Genomic DNA, 19,928 nt, shown 5'->3' with positions numbered 1-19,928 from the left:
ACCAGCCAGCAATTCCCACATCGCTGAGTGAATTTTTAAAAATCTCAATAATAAGGATATTTTTTGTCTTAAAAATGTACATAAATTGTAACTGAACAAAGGCTATTTTTTAATTGCACATGAAAGTCTGCTGGCAGTGTTCAGAAACAAATTCCACTGGAAAATGTCCTGTTTAAACTTGGGTGTGAGTCAAGTTTTTGTAGATGGAGATTCATTCAGTACAGGCATTTGATGAATATTTTTAATAGGCTGAGGAAACTTGGACTGTTGGAGCAATACAAGACCAAAAGTCAAGTTAGCCAACTGAAGTCAATTTAGACACGAATTTTAGGTCTATCCACACCTGGACTAGCTTGAAAAAAGCTTGTCAACTGCAACTTCCAATTCAGAAGTCTAAGTGTTTTATCTAACTGAGACAAAACTTTGCAAGTTTATTTTAAAATCTGATGAGTCTAAAGCAAATCTCTTTTGGGAGTAGAGAATGAAATGGTAAAGATATCGGAAGAGTAAAAATAGAAATTTGCTTGCAGCCAGTTTTACAGACAATCAGTGTAAATCTGCATCTGCAAAATACTTCCTTCCTTCTAAATTAAGAGTTGTCTTTGCTCACACAAATATAAGAAGTCTTGTGCAGAACTGATGAATGTTCATCAACCTGAAAATATTAACACTGTTTTTCTGCCCCCAGATTCTGTCAGACATTAATGTTTTGTGCATTTTCTAATTTTTATTTCACAATTCTCAAGGAGTTTTGACAGTACAGATGCTGGTTGTTTTTCCTGGGTGGGAAATCTAAAATTCAGGACACAGACTCAGGTTAAGGAGTGAGGATTGAGAAATATGGTCACATAGAGAGTTATGAACCCTTAGAACTGTCAACCTAGGATTGTGGATGTTCCAGTACTCTCTGTATACTAGGCTAAGTTAGATGGATTTTAGATCTTTCAAGCAATCAAGTGAGATGGGCAATGGGTAGGAAAGTGGGGTTGACACAGAAGATCACTTGGGCAGGATAAACAAGACAAGAGAATACCTGATAATTGGTAGGGCACTGGGAAGCACTGAGGATCAGATGGACTTTGGTATGCATCACTTAAGGTACCAGGACAGGTGGATAAAATAGTTAAGAAGGCATATGAAATTTGTATATTTATTAGCCAAGGTAAGGAATTTAAGAGTAGGGATGTTATGCTGGTACTGTATACAACTTTGATTAAGTCACAACTAAAGCATTGTGTGCAGTTCTGGAATCCATATTATAGGAGGAACATGGTAACACTGGAGAGGGTGCAGAGGAGATTCGCCAGGATGTTTGAGCTATGACGGGAGATTGGAACAGAAGGGATTGAGAAAGGACATGATTGAGATGTATACAATTATAAGAGCATAGATAAGGTGGACAGGAAGAAACATTTCCCCTTGATGGAAGGCTCATTGATAAGGGGGCATAGATTTAAGGGAAGGGTAAGAAGGTTTAGAGGAGATGTGAGGAAAAGCTTTTTCACCCAGAGGGTGCTGGGAATCTGGAAGGCACTGCTTGTAAGGAATATATCTGTATATATTCTTGAGGATAGCATGGACAGGAAGGTAAGGAGATCAAGGGGTACGTTTCTTTTTTTGCTGAGGCCAGAACAAGAGCAGGGAGAATATGCGAGAACTGTATAAACACTAGCTCGACCCAGCTCACACAGCTTTCTGTTCTAGTTACCACATCAGAGGAAGGACGTGCTCACATCAGGAAGAGTACAGAAAAGGTTTGTGAAGATGTTGCCAGGAATGGAGAATTTTAGCCATGAGGAACAATTGAATTGGGGTTATTTTCTTTGGAATAGGGGAGGCTGAAGAGAAATTTAATTAAGGTGCATAAAATTATAAGGGGCTTAGATATGGAATGGATAGGAAAGATTTATTTCTAATAGTAGACAGGTTAATAACCAGGGGTCGTACATTCAATAGTAGTTGGTCAAGTACTTAGTACTTGAAGAGTAATCTTTTCATATAGTTCATGTCAGCTCCTTACAGGTGAAATGGTGACAGAGGTAGAAATCCTCATGATAATTAGGATGAGACAAGGATTGGTGGCACGGTGGCACAGTGGTTAGCACTGCTGCCTCGCAGCACCAGAGACCCGTGTGCAATTCCCGCCTCAGGCGACTGACTGTTTGGAGTTTGCACATTCTCCCCGTGTCTGTGTGGGTTTGCTCCGGTTTCCTCCCACAGTCCAAAAATGCGCAGGTCAGGTGAATTGGCCATGTTAAATTGCCCGTAGTGTTAGGTGTAGGGGTTTGGTTGGGTGGTGGGTCAGTGTGGACTTGTTGGGCCAAAGGGCCTGTTTCCACACTGTAAGTAATTGAATCTAATCTAAGGATATGCATTTGAAGTACTGCAACCCAGAGGTAGAGAGCTGGAAAGAGGGATAAAGCTGAATAGCTTGTATGAACCAGCATGAAGATGAAAGATCAAATATCCTCCTTGTGCGTTGTAAAGCTCTCTCTGTTTCTTTGTTTATTCAGTTGGCTGTAAAGCACAATGAAGCATCAAGGTTGTGAAAGGCAATAGATAAACAGAAATTATTTAGTCATTTTTATTCTGTTGCAGATTAAATTCCCCATATTGCCTAAAGAATTGCAACAGAACAGGTGGGGAAGAAAAGATCGCTCCACACGGAATATTAGTCACACATGCTCATTTTTAAATATGAGAAGGAACAGCCTCTGGGACTTAATCTACGAATGCGGATACAAAAATAAACAGCTGAAAGCATGTATTTGATGCTTTTTTCTGTGTAGAACAGTCCCAGTAGATGTTGACACACTCCCAGTTGTCCCCTGTATGACTTGTGAAAGACAGTGGCAGCTATGTGAAGGAAAACAGTGGCACTAATGCAGAAAATATCATTAATAAACTGCAAACATGCTGGTAGCTCTTGCAACACTGAGGAAAGAATTCTCCAGACAATGATCTCGTGATACATAGCATTATCTGACAGCCACTCTCTTATTCTACGGTTCCAGTTTTGAACATCTGTGTCTTAAATAATCTCAAATCTCTGATCTCCTTCTTGTTATTATACAGGATAACAACAAGACATTAATCATTTGTACATCCCTTTGGGGATGTTAAGACCTTTTACCTATGACTAACACAATTATAATACTTACCATATTAAAAATTAACATTATAACATTGAGAATCACACACCAGGGGTTATAGTCCAACAAGTTTATTTAGAGGCACTAGCTTTCGAAGTGCTGCTTCTTCAACAAGTGGTTGTGAAGCAGGACCAGAAGACATAGACTTTATGGCAAAAGATTACAGTGTCATGCAGCTGAAATGATATATTGAACAAATCTCGATCAAGTCTTTCATCTTTTAGAATGGGTTTGCTAGTTTCGGTTCTTTAATATGTAAATCCCAGAACTTCTTTTAAGTCACATTCTCAAGATAACTCCAGGTTCGATAACACAAGGTGCCATCTCAGCTCAGACAATGCATTAAAGGTGTGAGGCTAAAGTCTGTCTGTATCCCAATCTTGGGTCAGACTGGTTCTATTTCTACCGTGGAATTTAAAAGATATTACATGGATTGATTGCCTGTAGATCATGCATCTTTTGAGCAAAATAGGATGTATATGCAAAAATAATTCTGCAAATTTAAATTCAGTCCATAAACTTATATGAGTGCGCATGCAGGAGAGAGAGAGACAGTGAGTGTGTGCATGTGATACAGTGTGTGCTTGTGTGTGTGCAAGCTTGGTAAAATATGTCTGTGAGTGTAATGGGGTACAAGCTTGTGAGAAGGTGCGTGCGTGGATGTGAGTGTGGGGGGTGTATGTATGTGCTTATGAGACAGAGTCTGCGTGAGTGTGTGAGTATATAGGTGTGTGTGAGAGAGAGTGTATAGTGTCGTGGGGTGACCTATAGTGTGACATGAACCCTGGGTCCCGGTTGAGGCCATCCCCATGGGTACCGAACTTGACTATCAGCCTCTGCTTGGCCACTTAGCGTTGTTGCCTGTACCAAAGACCGCCTTGGAGAATGGTCACCCGAAGGTCCGAGGCTGAATGTCCTGGACCGCTGAAGTGTTCCCTGACTGGGAGGGAACACCCATGTCTGGTGGTTGTTGTGCAATGTTCATTCATCCATTGTCATAGCATCTGCTCGGTCTCGCCAATGTACTATGCCTTGGGACATCCGTGTCTCCTACGTATGAGATAGACAACATTGGCCAAGTCATGAGTACCTGCCACCATGTACATGGTAGGTATCATGTAATAGGATAGTGGTGGAGGCTGGTACAATTGCAACATTTAAAAGGCATCTGGATGGGTATATCAATAGGAAGGGTTTGGAGGGATATGGGCCAAGTGCTGGCAAATGGGACGAGATTAGGTTGAGATATCTGGTCGGCATGGACGAGTTGGACCGAACGGTCTGTTCCCATGCTGTACATCTCTATGACTCTATGACCAACAAGAAAGAAATAGTTCGCCAGATTAGAGACTTTATTTTGGACCAGATAAGAAGTGCTTAAAACTTAGTCCCACCTGACAGTTACAGACTTCAGGGATATCCTTGTTTCAAGGTTCATCTGGAAAGTTAATAAATTGGAGCTCCTTGGGTGAAGTTAAACATTCATTTTGGGAAGGAGGCAAAAGCTTTAAATTGATGGTGCAAAAAATAAAAATGGTTGAGGAGACTAAACGGTTAAAATAAAGAGTACTTACAGTTCAAATGAGCATTGTTTCAAAAATTAGCAAACACATCGTGTCATGCCTGTTGTCATGGCATCGAGATCTATAGGTAGGTTACATACAGATCAGGGACAGGAATATTACAAAGCAGAATTCAGATACAAAAGAGGGCAATTCAAAAGCTAAGCTAGTTATAATCTAATGGAAAAAGGTAGTTAAAAGCGTTGTGAGGCTCTAATAAGAGCAGGCATTTCCCCTCAGAATATTTGTTCAAGAGGGGGAGAATAGAGTGTCAGCATAAAATTGCAAGTAGCATAAAACTTGACTGTTAAAACCTCTACAAGTACATTAACTTGTGCAATTATACTCACTACCACTCTATCTCCCTCCCACACTGAGGTCTCTGAGTTTGCAAGTTTAGGCAGTCTATATTGTGAAGAGAGAAAGATTAATAAAAATAATTAGGAGCCAGGGAAATTTATAATAGGGAAGAATTGAACAAATGGTGAAAGAATTGAACAAATACGATTGTCCAGTCTTCACTGAAGAGGAAAAAAAAAACTTCCCATAAATGTTAGGAGACCAAGAGTCTAGTGAGAGGGTGGAATTGGAGGAAATCAGTATCAGTACAAAACCAGTGATAGGAAAATTAATAGAGTTAAAGGCTGAGGAATCACCTGGCCTTGATAATCTATGTTCCAGAGTATTAAAGGAAGTAGCACTGGAAATATTGAATGTGTTGGTAGTCAAAATGTTATACACTCCGGAGTAGTTGCTATAATTCGGAAGATGTCAAATGTAATTCCATTACTTAAAAAGGGAATGAGGTAAAAATCAAAGAATTATGGATATGTTGCCGAACATCAATAGTAGGGAAAATAGTCTGTTATAAAAAAATGTGATAACAGAATATTGGGAAAGTTTTAGTTGGATTGGACAAAGCCAGCATGAAAGGATTGAGGTGAAAAAATTACAGACTATCACCAGCAAGGCAGTTGTCAGAATCTTGGTCGAGAGTGTGGTGCTGGAAAAGCACAGCAGGTCAGGCAGCATCTAAGGAGCAGGAGAATCGAGAATGAACTGTAAGTACTCTTTCTTTTAACATTTTAGTCTCCTCAGCCATTTTTATTTTTTGCACCATCAATTTTAAACATTTAGCCTCCTTCCCAAAAAAATGTTTAACTTCACACAAGGAGCTCCAACTTATTAACTTCCTAGGTGAACCTCAAATCAAGGATATTCCGAGAGATCCTTGTTTCCTGATGAAGTATGTAACTGTCAGGTGGGACTAAGTTTTAAGTACTTCTTATCTGGTCCAAACCAATGACTCTAATCCGGAGTGCTGTTTCTTTCTTGTTGATTGTAGAGTAATAGAGTAGTAGTAGTAGCACGGGAACAGACCATTCGGTCCAACTCGTCCATGCCGACCAGATATCCCAACCTAATCCCGTCCTGTATGCCAGCACTTAGCCCATATCCCTCCAAACTCTTCCTATTCATATACCCATCCAGATGCCTTTTACATGTTGCAATTGTACCAGCCTCCACCACTTCCTCTGGCATCTCATTCCATACACGTACCATGCCCTGTGTGAAAAAGTTGCCCCTTAGGTCCCTTTTATATCTGTCACCCTAAACCTATACCCTCTAGGTCTGGACTCTCCCACCCCAGGGAAATGACCTTGTCTATTTTCTCTATCTATGCCATTCATGATTTTATAAACCTCAGCCTCCAACGTTCCAGTGAAAATAGCTGCAGCTCATTTAACCTTTTCTATAGCTCAAATCCTCCAACCCCCACAACATCCTTGTCAATCTTTTCTGAACCCTTTCAAGTTTCACAACTTCTTTCCAATAGGAGGGAGACCAGAAGAGCCTATTTGTTTATTCAAGTGCTGTCTGCCTGTGTAGTTCTTAAAATGGTTAAGTCGTTAAAGTTGTAAATTTACCAGGTCTTTTGGAAATTTCTTTGTTTGGGTCCAGGGGCATTTTTTCACACTTCTACATGCTGCTGATCACCAAGTGCTATTTGTGAGTTGAAAAATGCTGTCATCGTTCTTCTTTCCATCACTGGGTTTGGGAGTCTATTATATTTACAATGGTGGAGGATCAACTACTGTTGAGTGTTAACAAGAAGAGGCTCTTGTCTTTACACGATGTAATTGATAACATGATAGCAATTTGATACCATTCACATTAGCTAGTCAGACTTGTTACTGAAACTATGAGCAAAGGGAGATGATATAGTTTTGAGAGAGAGTCACACAGCATGCAATCAGACCCTTCAGTCCAACTCATCTGGACTGACCAGACATCCCAACCTAATCTAGTCCCATTTGCCAGCATTTGGCTCATATCCTTCTAAACCCTTCCTATTCATGTACACATCCAGATGCTTTTTAAATGCTGTAATTTCTACCTAATCCACAACTTCCTCTGGAAGCTCATTCCATACAGGCACCATCCTGGGTGTGGAAAAGTTACCTCTCAGGTCCTTTTGAAATCTTTCTCCTCTCACCTTAAACCTATGACCTCTAGTTTTAAACTCCCCCACCCTAAGAAAAAAGACCTTGACTATTCACCCTTTCCATGCCCCTCATGATTTTATAAACCTCTATTAGGTCACCCCTCGGTCTCCAATGCTACAGTGAAAAAAGATCCAACCCATTCAGCCTGTCGCCATAGCTCAAACCATTCAATCCCAGCAAAATCAAAGCAAATCTTTTGTGCAACCTCTCAAGTTTAACAACATCCTTCCTAGAGAAGGACAACCAGAATTGTACGCAGTATTCCAAATGTGGCCTCATCGATGTCCTGTACAGCTGCAATATGACATACCAATTCCTATAGTTATTGTTATGACCAACCTTGAAAGTTTCTTCCTATTTCTCCACTCAACTGTCAGACATCATCAGACTAAGTGGAGCTGAATACAGTCTCCAAAATTAAACCTTTCAGAATCACTCCCTTTACAACAGCTGGTGCTGCTCTGCAGGGTACATTACACCATTTGACAGTCTGATGATAAACTATCTCACTCTTACCAAGAAAACTTTGAAGCGGCTGAGATTAGATTATCAAGGGATTTGGCATATTTTAGTAAATAGTTCCATTTCCGATCATATAAAGTTGAAAAGTTAATGCTTTTGGATTAATCTGTAACCATGTTAGGTATCAAATGTTAATGATTTCCATCTTAACATCTTTATCTCTTTCCACTCATACTGCAGGCTAAGAGGGTACCCTAGCAAGAAAGCATTAACTTTTTTCTGATGACTCCTATACAGCATCCAAAAAAGATTAAATAATTCAGCACTGATTGTTATGGGGAAGTCCTCCTTGAAGTTTTGCAATGTATGTTGCTAGATTCAATCTTACCAAATTGTGCCAGAAACTTTCCCAACTTTCTTCAAAAGACTACTTGAAATCTTTGGTAACAAATGAAATGTGAAGCCCAAGTATGTCTTCAAGTTGGAAAATGTGGCGCTGGAAAAGCATAGCAGCTCAGGCAGCATCCGAGGAGCAGGGGAATCAATGTTTCGGGCATGGGCCCTTCATCATGAAGAGCTAATGCCCGAATCGTCAGCTCTTCTGCTCTTTGGTTGCTATCTGACCTACTGTGCTTTTCCAGCACCACACTTTTCGATTCTGATCCCCAGCATCTGTAGTCCTCACTTTCTCCTGTTGGAAAGTCATGCTCATAATCCCCATTGATGGCTTATTTACTGTATCTGAATGCTGTTACAAGAGGGCGTCATTCAAAATGATTCAACAAAAATGTCATGCAGCCTATTAACTAGCCAACTGAGGTGGTGATGAACTGTTGATGAAACTCTAGGCAGTCATTTAGCTCATTGGCAAGATAACAAGTTGTGTTTAATGTGAGGTAAAGCAAAATTGCAGCTTAAGACCTCACCTTGGCTAACTTGAAGGCTTTTTTGCACAAAAATTATCCAATGAATATTATCTCAGAAGGTTAGTTGTTTATTTGATGAGACATTGAAAATTATAAATGGTTTTGATAAATTGGGAAAACCCAATCCCACTTTTTGTCAAATCTGTAACTAGGAGATATTAATTTAAGATTATCTTCAAAGAAGTTAAGAGGATGTTGTAGGCGGAAGGTTAGTTTGAACATTATTGCCCTACTAGAGTTCATGCTAACAGCAGAATCAATTGCAGTTTGGAAATGTTAGTGTATACTCGAAAGAAAATACTTGGAAAAATAGAGAAATAGGAAATTGTACATAGCTAATTCAGAGATCGGAAATTTTGTAAATGCAGAGAGGATCTCCACTAAAGTCACAATGGCACTGTGACCTATATTTTGGAGCTCTTGTCCCCAAATCTGGTCCCTGCCATTTTCCTGGAGTCTGAGATGCAGCAATGGTTCAGGTGGTAATTTGTATGTGTTAAAGCAGTTTCCTTCAACTAGATCCTACTTTCATTGAGGGATATCCATGGCACAATTGGTGAGCTTTAGACCTTCAGGAAAAAGGCTGAAGCTGCAGAAGTTCTTTGAGAGGTATAGAGCCTTTTTTTTGGATAGGTCTAGGGACAACTTTGAGATAGAGAAGATGCCCCTAGAAAAGTTAAGGAGTTCTTTTGAGTTGTCAGCAGAAGACCTGGGTTAGTCTGAAAAATAGATAAGTTTCTGTCAAGTGAAGTTGTCAAGTGAACTATTGAGGGATTTGGTATACTGGTTCAACCTGTCAGGTCATTTAAATCTGTTGGTCTTTAAATTGAGAAAATAGTCTGCAATGTAAAAGAGAAATAGTGCTTTCCTCATCTATTGGCATAAACCTAAGACTTATCATTGTTAAGAATTTGTTCATGACTGATTTCACAACCTATCTGTAACATAATGGAGTGCTTGTCAGTTCACAGTGTAATCAAGAACTCCAATTGCTTAGAAAGTCTTTGAACTCTTTTAATAGAAATACTTGCTACTGTAAGGAATTAAGCAGTTAAAGGAATTCAAATGAAGTGAAAGGATTTTTATCAATGAACACTTTTTTTCCAAAAATTGTGGATTCATCAATAGATGTGTGACTTTATATTATTTCATCACAGCATGGGTACTAGTGTTTTCTCTGGAGAATAGTTGGTAAGTTAAATAAGAGGGTTAAGGGCAAAGGGTGATGGATATGGAGACATGGGCTACCATAAGTTGGCAATGGCATATAAAGAGCTACAGAAGTGGATACAAGTACATAGGTTTGTTGGAAGGATATGAGGGGCAATAGGTAAGTGGATAGGCCACTGTGGTGGCCTGAACTAACAGAAATCAGTGAAGTGGTATGAAGCAGCAGTGATTTGGATGATTTCAAGTTTACAAGGACAGAGTGAGAGTTGGACCTGAAGCCTTTGGAATAGCTGAGTCTAAAGATACTAAAGTTATGGAAAGGACTTCACAGCACCAGGCGTACTGAGGCAGGAATAGAATTGAGCCACATTAGGTACCATACTTAGATGGCCCTTGTTATGGTACAGTTGAAATATTTCCTCAAATATGACACCAATGTTGCTGTCTGATTCATCATAAGGGAGAAGGATGGAGTCAGTAGCTGGGAAATGGAGATTTTTGTGAACAAAGCAGCTCATTTGTCAAAGGCTGCAGGTAGGTGAAGAAAAGCAAGGAGGGGTAGGTATTTTTGTTGTGGTCACATTTTCTGGCTTTGATAGACTGTGGCAGGGACTGAAATGTAATTACAGGAGTGTGGAAGTCTGGAAAAGATTTGAGAAGTGACGATATATCCACCAACCCATACATTGGAGGATTAGCAGTTAGAAGAGAAGCCAATTTAACCTTTCTTATCCAATGACGACTGTTGTTCTAGATCAAAGCACTAAGGAAAACTGTTGGCACTGGCAGAACAAACGAGTCATAGCTAAATGGATTCTGGAGGAATTGAGGGACTGGTGAGAAGGGAAATAGATTAGGTTGCAACCTATCAAGGGAACATCTTGCTAAACCTAATGAATGACTTTTGTTCTCAAAATCAAGTACATTCTTTTGTGTTGGGTTTTTGTGGATGCTGCTTAAATTCAATGCCAAGAGTTGGATACAAAGGGAATCCCATGGGTCTATAATAACATATGTTTTCTCCATCATGTGTCAGGAATATTCATTCTGAAAAGAAGATGCTTTGGTGAAATATAGACCGTTTCCATTGTGAGTTCTGCCTGTGGAGAAATTTCAATCTAGTTACCAGCTGGAAGTAGAGTGAGTATTAATTACTCAATTGCATGATATGGCTGGGAAAAGTTTGTGTTCTTAGTAAGTCTGCACTTGGAGAAAAGTCTTGCAGCATTGACAATCCAATTGTATCATTTCCAAAAAGAAATACAATATGTGATAAGTCTCAAAATTCCAATGGTTTGAGGCTGTGGGTTGTGCTGCATTCGAGTGGTGCACATCAACTATCGTGTGGCTAATCAACTCAACACAAGACATTTACTCTGAAGGACAAAGCAATAGCCAGAAATCACCAACACAACAGTGCATTTACAGCTTAATGATAGCCATCTTAGCAAAAAAAACTAATAGTCCAGTATACATACAGTAAATATTGGGAGATGGTGGTTTAGTGGTCATGTCCTTGGACTAAGTAACTCCAAGATAATGGTCTGGGACATGGGTTTAAATCCCACCATGACAGATGATGACTTTTAAATTCAATTTAAAAATCTAGACACTATATAACCATTGTTGTTAAAAACCATCTGTTTCACTAATGTCCTATAAGGAAGGAAATTTATCATCCTTACCTGGTATAGCCTACCTTGACTCCAGCCCACAATGTTGTAGGTAACATTTAACCTCATTAGAGATGTGTAATCACAGAGATGTGTAATCACTAACACCCACATCTCACAGATGAACAGAAAAAAGTATTTTTAGAGAAGTATTGAAAAGAAGTTTATTGTACAACTCAACAGGCCTGCAACAATATGACATTGGGAGCAGTCTGTCAGAGTGGGACTTCTCCCATTTTGGAAGAAGCCTAAACCCACAGAGCCACCATATAATTCAATTGACTGGCAGCTATGTAATCTCAGCAGCGCTAGAACCAATCAGTGGCCGTCAGGTATTTTGGATCCCCGATCCAGACTGTGCTTCCTGACACTGCTGAATGGTCACGAATCATTGGTCCTTTAAGAATTACCAGACTCCTGCGGGAATGTTAAAATATTCACATCCTGCCAAACTGAATGAGTACCACCGCAACTCTCACATTAACCTTCCCATCAGTGTCATTCATTTCACACCATTTCCAAACACTGGCTACAATGCCCTCTCTCCTCTGCATCTTGAAAACGGTAGTGTATTGGGCACAGCTGCTGTGCCAGAAGGGAGCTCCTTGCCCTCTGAGGAAGACAGTGCCAAGCCCTATTCGTCTGGTATGCCTATTATCTGATCTATTTAAACATTTCAGTATAGGGTGGGTGAGTTCAAAACTAAGGGGCACATTTTAAGGTGACAGAAGAAAGATTTAAAAAGGACATGAGGGGTAACATTTTTTTACATGTGTATGGAATGAACTGCCAGAGGAAGTGATGGATGCAGATAGCCAGAGACCCGGGTTCAATTCCCACCTCAGACAACTGACTGTGTGGAGTTTGCACATTTTCCCCGTGTCTGCGTGGGTTTCCTCCGGGTGCTCCGGTTTCCTCCCACAGTCCAAAAATGTGCAGGTTTGGTGAATTGGCCATGCTAAATTGCCCGTAGTGTTAGGTGAAGGGGTAAATATAGGGGAATGTGTCTGGGTGGTTTGCGCTTCGGCGGGTCTGTGTGGACCTTTTGGGACGAAGGGCCTGTTTCCACACAGTAACTAATCTAATCTAATCTAAAAATTTAAAAGACATTTGGATAAGGTCATGAATAGGAAAGGATATCGGCCAAGTGCAGGCAGGTGGGACTAGTTTATTCTGGAAATATGGTCGACATGGACTGGTTGGACCAAAAGGTCTGTTTCCATGCTGTATGTCTCTGTGACTCTATGTCCAACTGTCAATTTCTTTACTTTCACCCATACCTCTCTCTGTCACACATTTAGTTTACTTCATCCACATATTCCTGAAGACTATGATGGTCTGGAATTAATCCAATTGGAAATTTAGAAGAAATGCCTTTCGCCCAGAAAATGATTGGAATGTAGAACTCACTACCATAAGAAGCAGTTGACAAACATCAATTCTTTGAAGTGGAAAATAGGCTCAACTCGTGACAGAAGGAGGAAGAGGAGATTAGACAGACATGGTTCGATGAGGAAAGAGAAGAAGAGCTTGGCAAAGAGCATCATGATCAGAATGGGTCAGCTGGGTGGAATGACCAATTTGTAGATTTTTTATGTAGGTCTTTGCAAACTACTAATGTTTACCCTTAGAGGACAGACTGGTCTATAAGCAGAAACATACACAGAGAATACTGGAGAAACTCAGCAGATCTGGTAGTGTCTGTGTAGAGAAATGTTTCAGAGTTAATGTTTCAAGTACAATATGACTCCTCTTTAGTTCTGAAACAACTTCAGATTCTTCACAGGAGCATGATCAGATGAAAAATGGCCCCAGACCAAAGAAAATTGATATTATGGTTGTGAGATAGTTCAAAGCAAAGTTAAGAGACCCAGAGAGGTCAAGATCTTTAGGGATGGAATGCTGGAACTTAGGGTCAAGATAGTAGTAGACACAGTCATCAAAGGTGGAGCAATGAAAGAGGGTAGTTGAATGAACACAAATATCTCATGGTTTGCAATGAAGGGCAAGGCCAAAGAGGGATTGGCACATGAGGATGAGAATTTTAAGTGTGTGTTAGTGTGCACAGCTAATTTTTTATCTGTTTCTAGTACACTGTACTGCACATTTGCACTTGATTTTCATATTTCTGCTCTTTAATATTTCTCCATATGGTTTTTTTGAGGGTCGGTTAGGTCAGTTGGCTGGACAACTAGTTTGCAACATACTGCAACAGCAACAGCGTAGTTCAACTCCTGCAGCAGCTGAGGTTACCATGAAGGATTTGCCTCCTCACCCTCTCCCCTTGCTTAAGGCCTGGTGACCCTCAGGTTAAACTACTACGAGTCATCTCTCTCTGTAATAAGAGAACAGCCCCATGGTCTGATAAGACAATGGCAATTTTGCCCTTTTTTAAGGATCTTTTACTTTAAATTTCTGGCTCTCCATCAAGCCGTGTATACCGATGTAAGCCTTGCACTGGTACTATGTATTTTGTAACTCTGGGGTTCTTGCAGCTGATTAAAAACCCGGTGCTCAGTGTGAACACTGCAGTGACTGCGCTGCGCCTGCAATGTCAATCAGAAAGTAGAACTTGGCAGCTGTCCAGTTGTTTTTGACGGCAATCCACATCCTGGCAGGGGACACAATGCAACAGATGTGCCAATAAAGTGCTGCACGCGTCTGTGGAATTTTTAATAAGTTACCCACCTTGGTGAGAAGTTGTTGATCTGATTGTGATGAATAGTGCTACAAAAAAGGAGCTAGAAATAGAAGAAAATGGAAGAGGGAGGTGATAGTGAGTTTTAGTCAACATACAGGGTGTGGAGAAGGACTGAGATTATATTTAAAGCATTTGCAAAGATCAGCCTTCTTCCATTTTGTTTTACTTCACACCTTATTAATCTTGTTAAGTAGCTCTATATTTATATCATTATCCAGTGATGAATTAATTAATTCTTGCTTGGTTGTGTGAATAAATAACAAGGTTTCACTTTCATGCTTTGTGTCCTCACAAGCCTAGTCCTAGGTTTCAGGAGACACTCAATGTGAAATCTGTGTCATGTTCATTCAGCTTAGTTTTATTTTTAGAGCTTGAGTTATCATCTTCTCCTGAGTGCGCTACGAGAGGACAACATCAGGGAAAGCGGCGAATACAGAGGTTGGCTCCAGGTGTCATGTTTGCTTTTCTGTCAATGAAGATTCAATGGCAAGCATCGTAACACATTTTGTAAATATTACTTGCATTTCTGATGCTCAATCTCAATTGAGTTTTTAACCAAGCAGGACGATAATAAATATAATTTATCATTGAAAAATTTCATTTGTATTTCTAATCTTAAGCATTTGCAATTTATAAAACATTATGCATGCTTTAATAAGTTGTGGGAAATCTCTTAGTTTCCTTTGAACTTTCAACCAATATATTACAGCTTTAGGAGGAGGTAACTGACCAATTATAAATAAATAAAACTAATAGTTTAGTTGCAAACAATGTTGAGATTTGTGAAAAATTGAATAAAGTTACTCAGTAGGCTTTACTGATTCTGGGGTACACTTAAATGAAGCAAGTAAATTTTCAGTGTCAATTAATACCTTTCAAATGTAGAAGTGCTGAGGAAAGCAAAAGACTGGGATGACTCTATGACTCTATGATTGATTGAGTTGGCCTTGTACTATTCGGCAGTCACATACTACAATGATTATTGAGTTATTCACTATTTACATTGTATGTTTGATATATTTCCCATTCTTTCAATTATAGTAATTTAGAATTACTTTAAGGTAATTTCATTCTAAGAGTCCTGGGTAAATGATTGAGCAGAATTCACATATCCTGGAGGAAAATCAATCTCCACAATATTATTTTGCATTAATTAATTTAAACTGACTGTGATCAGATTTTCAAATAATTTATGGATCTCAATTACATCATGTGCCTGTAATTCTCATTAAAAAGACAATTGGTCTGGCAAATGGGCCTAACTCCTCAATAAATGTAAGTTGTAAATAAATAAGCATTGAATATTATTGAGATAAACAACATTCACAATAACTAAAATGGAAAGAAGACTGCAAAGGGAATTGTACCACTGAGATTACTGTTACAGAAATTTCCAGATCAATCCTCAAGTGTTTCAGAACTTCGCTGACAAAGAATGGGAATATATTGAGAGTCGAGGTGCATCATATTTCATATAGTTCAAGCCCAGTGTAAATCTATATCTTAAAGCACATGGTGCATTCCGAAAGACCATCTGAGAATTTTATAAATACATTTAAGTGTCAGATATAACTCAGTTGAGAGTGCTTTTGTCTCTGAGTCAGAAGATTGTGAGTTCAAGTCACATTCCAGGGGCACAAAAATCAAGGCTGACACTTAAGTGTAGTACAGAGGGAGTGCTGCACTGCTGGCAATGCTGTCTTGTGGATGAGAGAGTAAACCAAGGGCTCCTCTGCTTTCTAAGGTAGGATAGAAAAATCCATAGTACTACTTCAAAGAAAAGCAGGAGAGTTGTCCATGGTAATTTTTAACCCTCAGTCAATTTTTTTTTGTAGGAACTTACTGTCTGCAAATTTAATACTGCATTTCATACAATGGTGACTATGAATGTTGTTAGTTATAAAAACATTGAGATTTTGGATGGTTCTGGATGTAGGTTTGTTCGCTGAGCTGGAAGGTTCGTTTTAAGATGTTTTATCACCATACCAGGTTACATCTTCAGTGAGCCTCTGCATGAAGCACCGGTGGTGTAGCTCACTTTCTAATTTTGTGTTTGGGTTTCCTGTGCTCACATCATTTCCTTTGGTGATGTAATTTCATGTACTTTTTCTCAGGGGGTGGTGAATGGGATCCAAGTCAATGTGTCAGTTGATACAGTTCTGGTTAGAATGCCATGCTTCTAGAAATTCTCGTGTGTGTTTCTCTTTGGCTTGTCCTAGGATGGATATGTTGCCCCAGTCGAAGTGGTGCCCTTCCTCATCCGTATGTGAAGATACTAGTGACAGAGGGTCATGTCTTTTTGTAGCTAGTTGGTGTTCATGTATCCTGGGATACATGAACACCAACTATCACCCTGAGAAAAAGAACAGGAAATGACATCACCATAGGAAATGACATAACCGACCCAAGGAAACCCAAACACAAAAATAGAAAGCGGTCTACACCACCAGTGCTTCATCCGGAGGCTCACTGATTATGTTACCTACTATGGTGATGAAATATCCAGCTCAGTGAGCAAAACTACATCCAGAACCTCAACCTATGCTACAAATGTTCTCAAAACACATTAACTTTGGATGGTTATGAAAAGCCATATACAAATGCACATTTTCTTTTCTTTTACAAATGTTTTACCATTGTGCAAGAAAACGGAATGCCCATCTGCTCCCCTCCAACATATGACACACAGAGAGTCAAGCAGCACTCATTTTTGCTGTCTGCCCTAGTGAGGTAAGCTGTAATTCTCCATATTTGCAGTTTAAATTTCACTTCCTCTTCAAGGGTTTAATATCTGGCAATGTGAAATAATGGAGTGAATCTTGGTAACCTATCACAATTAATGGCTTTTTGTTGGATAGCCCAATGAGAAACCTCCACTTCCTCTTTTTGAGAATGTCCTGCAAGTTATGAAGCAATCGGGTAATAATGAGGCCACAGGCAAGACTCTAGGAGGTTGGGCTTCACACTTACTGAGATCTGATATTCACTTATGCTCAACAGCACCGCTGGGAAGGCCTTAGCTGCTGACAAACTGAGAAACACTGAAGTCCCAGGATTAAGGAACAATTCAAGTGACAGGTAATGTCATGAGATATTTCATGTGGTGGAAATTGCAGAGGGAAAGGTGTAGGTGGGTCAGCAGCAAGGACCAAGTTACAGCTTTCAACAGGTTCAACCTTGATCCAGGGACCCTACCCTCTCCCGTTCACTTGGATGATGGCAGGTTGACTCGGCAGCTATGTCATGCACAATCTATGTCAATATGGCTAATAGTAACTTGGTTAATATCATTCATGAGTGGACATTAACTGACAACTTAAATACCTCAATTGGTGGCGGGGCGGGAAGTATGAAGAGACCTTCTCATCCCTGGTTTAATTCTAGCAAAGACAGATAGGTAACAGGATCCAGCCAATCCACCAACCTATCGACTTAATTACCCTTCCCACCTCCAATCAGAAAATGAGAAGCTGCCCAGGGAAATCAAGCTCAAGGAATGTGGAACTGGTCCCTGAGAAATAGAAGACAAATTCTGTGACACATTGTGAAATAATCCACAGAGGGAGTTACATTTTCTTTAATCACAGATATTCAACAATTCCCCTTCTTTCTGATATTCTCTTCAGAACTGAACCTTGCTGATCCAATCTGCTTGTTGCAAACTCCAGTGAAGTAATTGGGTTTAAAGAAATTTGAAACAATGATTTAGAGACCATATCATAATGTTTTAAAGTTTAACAGAAGCTTTCAGGTTCTAACATAATATGTATACATTACCATATAAAATTATCACTTGACTTTATTATACAATTAAGTGTGTACTGTTGAGTAAAACTCTACCATGGATCAATGTGATGATCTAAAGGTCGCTAAATGAGAAATAGTGAAAAAACTGAGAAAGCTTTGGCCTATTGACTGGATTCATTGATGAACTCACCTCTTAGCTGCCCTATGAATGGCAGATAAAAATTCATTCTAGATTCTAATTGTAATCACTCTCCAAATCTCTTTGTTCTATTTTCAGGAAGACCCAGCAGCTGTAAGCATTAACGAAACTAACTGCTTGGAATCAAACTTGTTGACTACTTTAGTTTTTTCATAAATGTAAAGCCAATGCAACAACGGATGTCATTCTTGAGTTGGAAAAAATCCCAAAACTCATCAAGAAGGTTGTAAAAGTTAGATCAATGAAGTAATGGCTCAACATTTATTGACAGTATGTGACTGTTTTTAGATAGAGTTGGCAAAATCGAGAAATGCACTAGCTAAATAAGTCAACAGATGTTGTTTGTAGCAGATAGTGAGTGTTCTATGCTTCCGTTACTTATTAGATTAGTCTGTATTCTAACAGCTAAATGAGCCAAGAGATCATAAATAAGCTGGCTAGAACTTTTTAGCGATTCAACAATATTCAAAGTCAAAGAAACTTCATCACTGACTTCTTGTCAGTAAGATTAATAAAAACATAGAGGCATCGAGTCATAGAGATGTACAGCATGGAAACAGACCCTTCGGTCCAACCCGTCCATGTCAACCAGATATCCCAACCCAATCTAGTCCCACCTGCCAGCATCCAGCCAATATCACTCCAAACCCTTTCTATTCATATACCCATCCAAATGCCTTTTAAATGTTGCAATTGTACCAGCTTCCACCACTTCCCCTGGCAGCTCATTCCATACACATACAACCCTCTGCATGAAAAAGTTGTCTCTTAGGTCTCTTTTATATCTTTCCCCCTTCACCCTAAACCTATGCCCTCTAGTTCTGGACTCCCCGACCCCAGGGAAAAGACTTTGTCTATTTATCCTATCCATGCCACTCATAATTTTGTAAACCTCTATAAGGTCACCCCTCAGCCTCTGACGCTCCAGGGAAACAGCCCCAGCCTGTTCAGCCTCTCTCTATAGCTCAAATCCTCCAACCCTGGCAACATCCTTGTAAATCTCTTCTGAACTCTTTCAAGGAAGGAGACCAGAATTGCATGCAATATTCCAACAGTGGCCTAACCAATGTCCTGTACAGCCGCAACGTGATCTCACAACTCCTGTACTCAATACTCTGACCAATAAAGGAAAGCATACCAAACGCCTTCTTCACTATCCTATCTACCTGCAACTCCACTTTCAAGGAGCTATGAACCTGAACTCCAAGGTCTCTTTGTTCAGCAACACTCCCTCGGACCTTACCATTAAGTGTATAAGTCCTGCTAAGATTTACTTTCCCAAAATGCAGCACCTTGTGCTTATCTGAATTAAACTCCAGCTGCCATTTCTCAGCCCATTGGCCCATTTAATCAAGATCTGGTTGTAATCTGAGGTAACCTTCTTCAATGTCCACTACACCTCCAATTTTGGTGTCATCTGCAAACTTACTAACTATACCTCTTATGTTCACATCCAAATCATTTATATAAATGACAAAAAGTACTGGACCCATCACTGATCCTTGTGGCACTCCACTGGTCACAGGCCTCCAGTCTGAAAAACAACCCTCCACCACCACCCTCTGTCTTCTACCTTTGCGCAAGTCCTATATCCAAATGGCTAGTTCTCCCTGTATTCCATGAGATCTAACCTTGCTAATCAGTCTCCCATGGGGAACCTTGTTGAAAGCTTTACCACTCTGCCCTCATCAATCTTCTTTGTTACTTCTTCAAAAAACTCAATCAAGTTTGTGAGACATGATTTCCCCACGCACAAAGCCATGTTGACTATCCCTAATCAGTCCTGCCTTTCCAAATACATGTACATCCTGTCCCTCAGGATTCCCTCC

General features: G+C 39.8%; 1 protein-coding gene and 1 long non-coding RNA gene across 4 annotated transcripts in view; one reads left to right on the top strand and one right to left on the bottom strand.

Annotated features, from left to right (window-relative positions):
• Nucleotides 1–19,928, bottom strand: part of LOC122559948 (solute carrier family 12 member 5-like) — a 1,091,443-nt gene that overhangs the window by 847,336 nt on the left and 224,179 nt on the right. The window lies entirely within an intron of this gene.
• Nucleotides 15,859–18,654, top strand: LOC122560013 (uncharacterized). Its single transcript, XR_006314616.2, has 4 exons — nt 15,859–15,897; nt 16,799–16,883; nt 17,154–17,231; nt 18,178–18,654. It is a non-coding gene; the product is annotated as an uncharacterized LOC122560013 (long non-coding RNA).

The sequence above is a fragment of the Chiloscyllium plagiosum genome, unplaced genomic scaffold, assembly GCF_037043375.1.
Source record: "Chiloscyllium plagiosum isolate Xiang-an unplaced genomic scaffold, Cpla_swu_hap1 HiC_scaffold_15, whole genome shotgun sequence".
Lineage (NCBI taxonomy): Eukaryota > Metazoa > Chordata > Chondrichthyes > Orectolobiformes > Hemiscylliidae > Chiloscyllium > Chiloscyllium plagiosum.
This window is presented reverse-complemented; position numbering and strand designations above follow the sequence as displayed.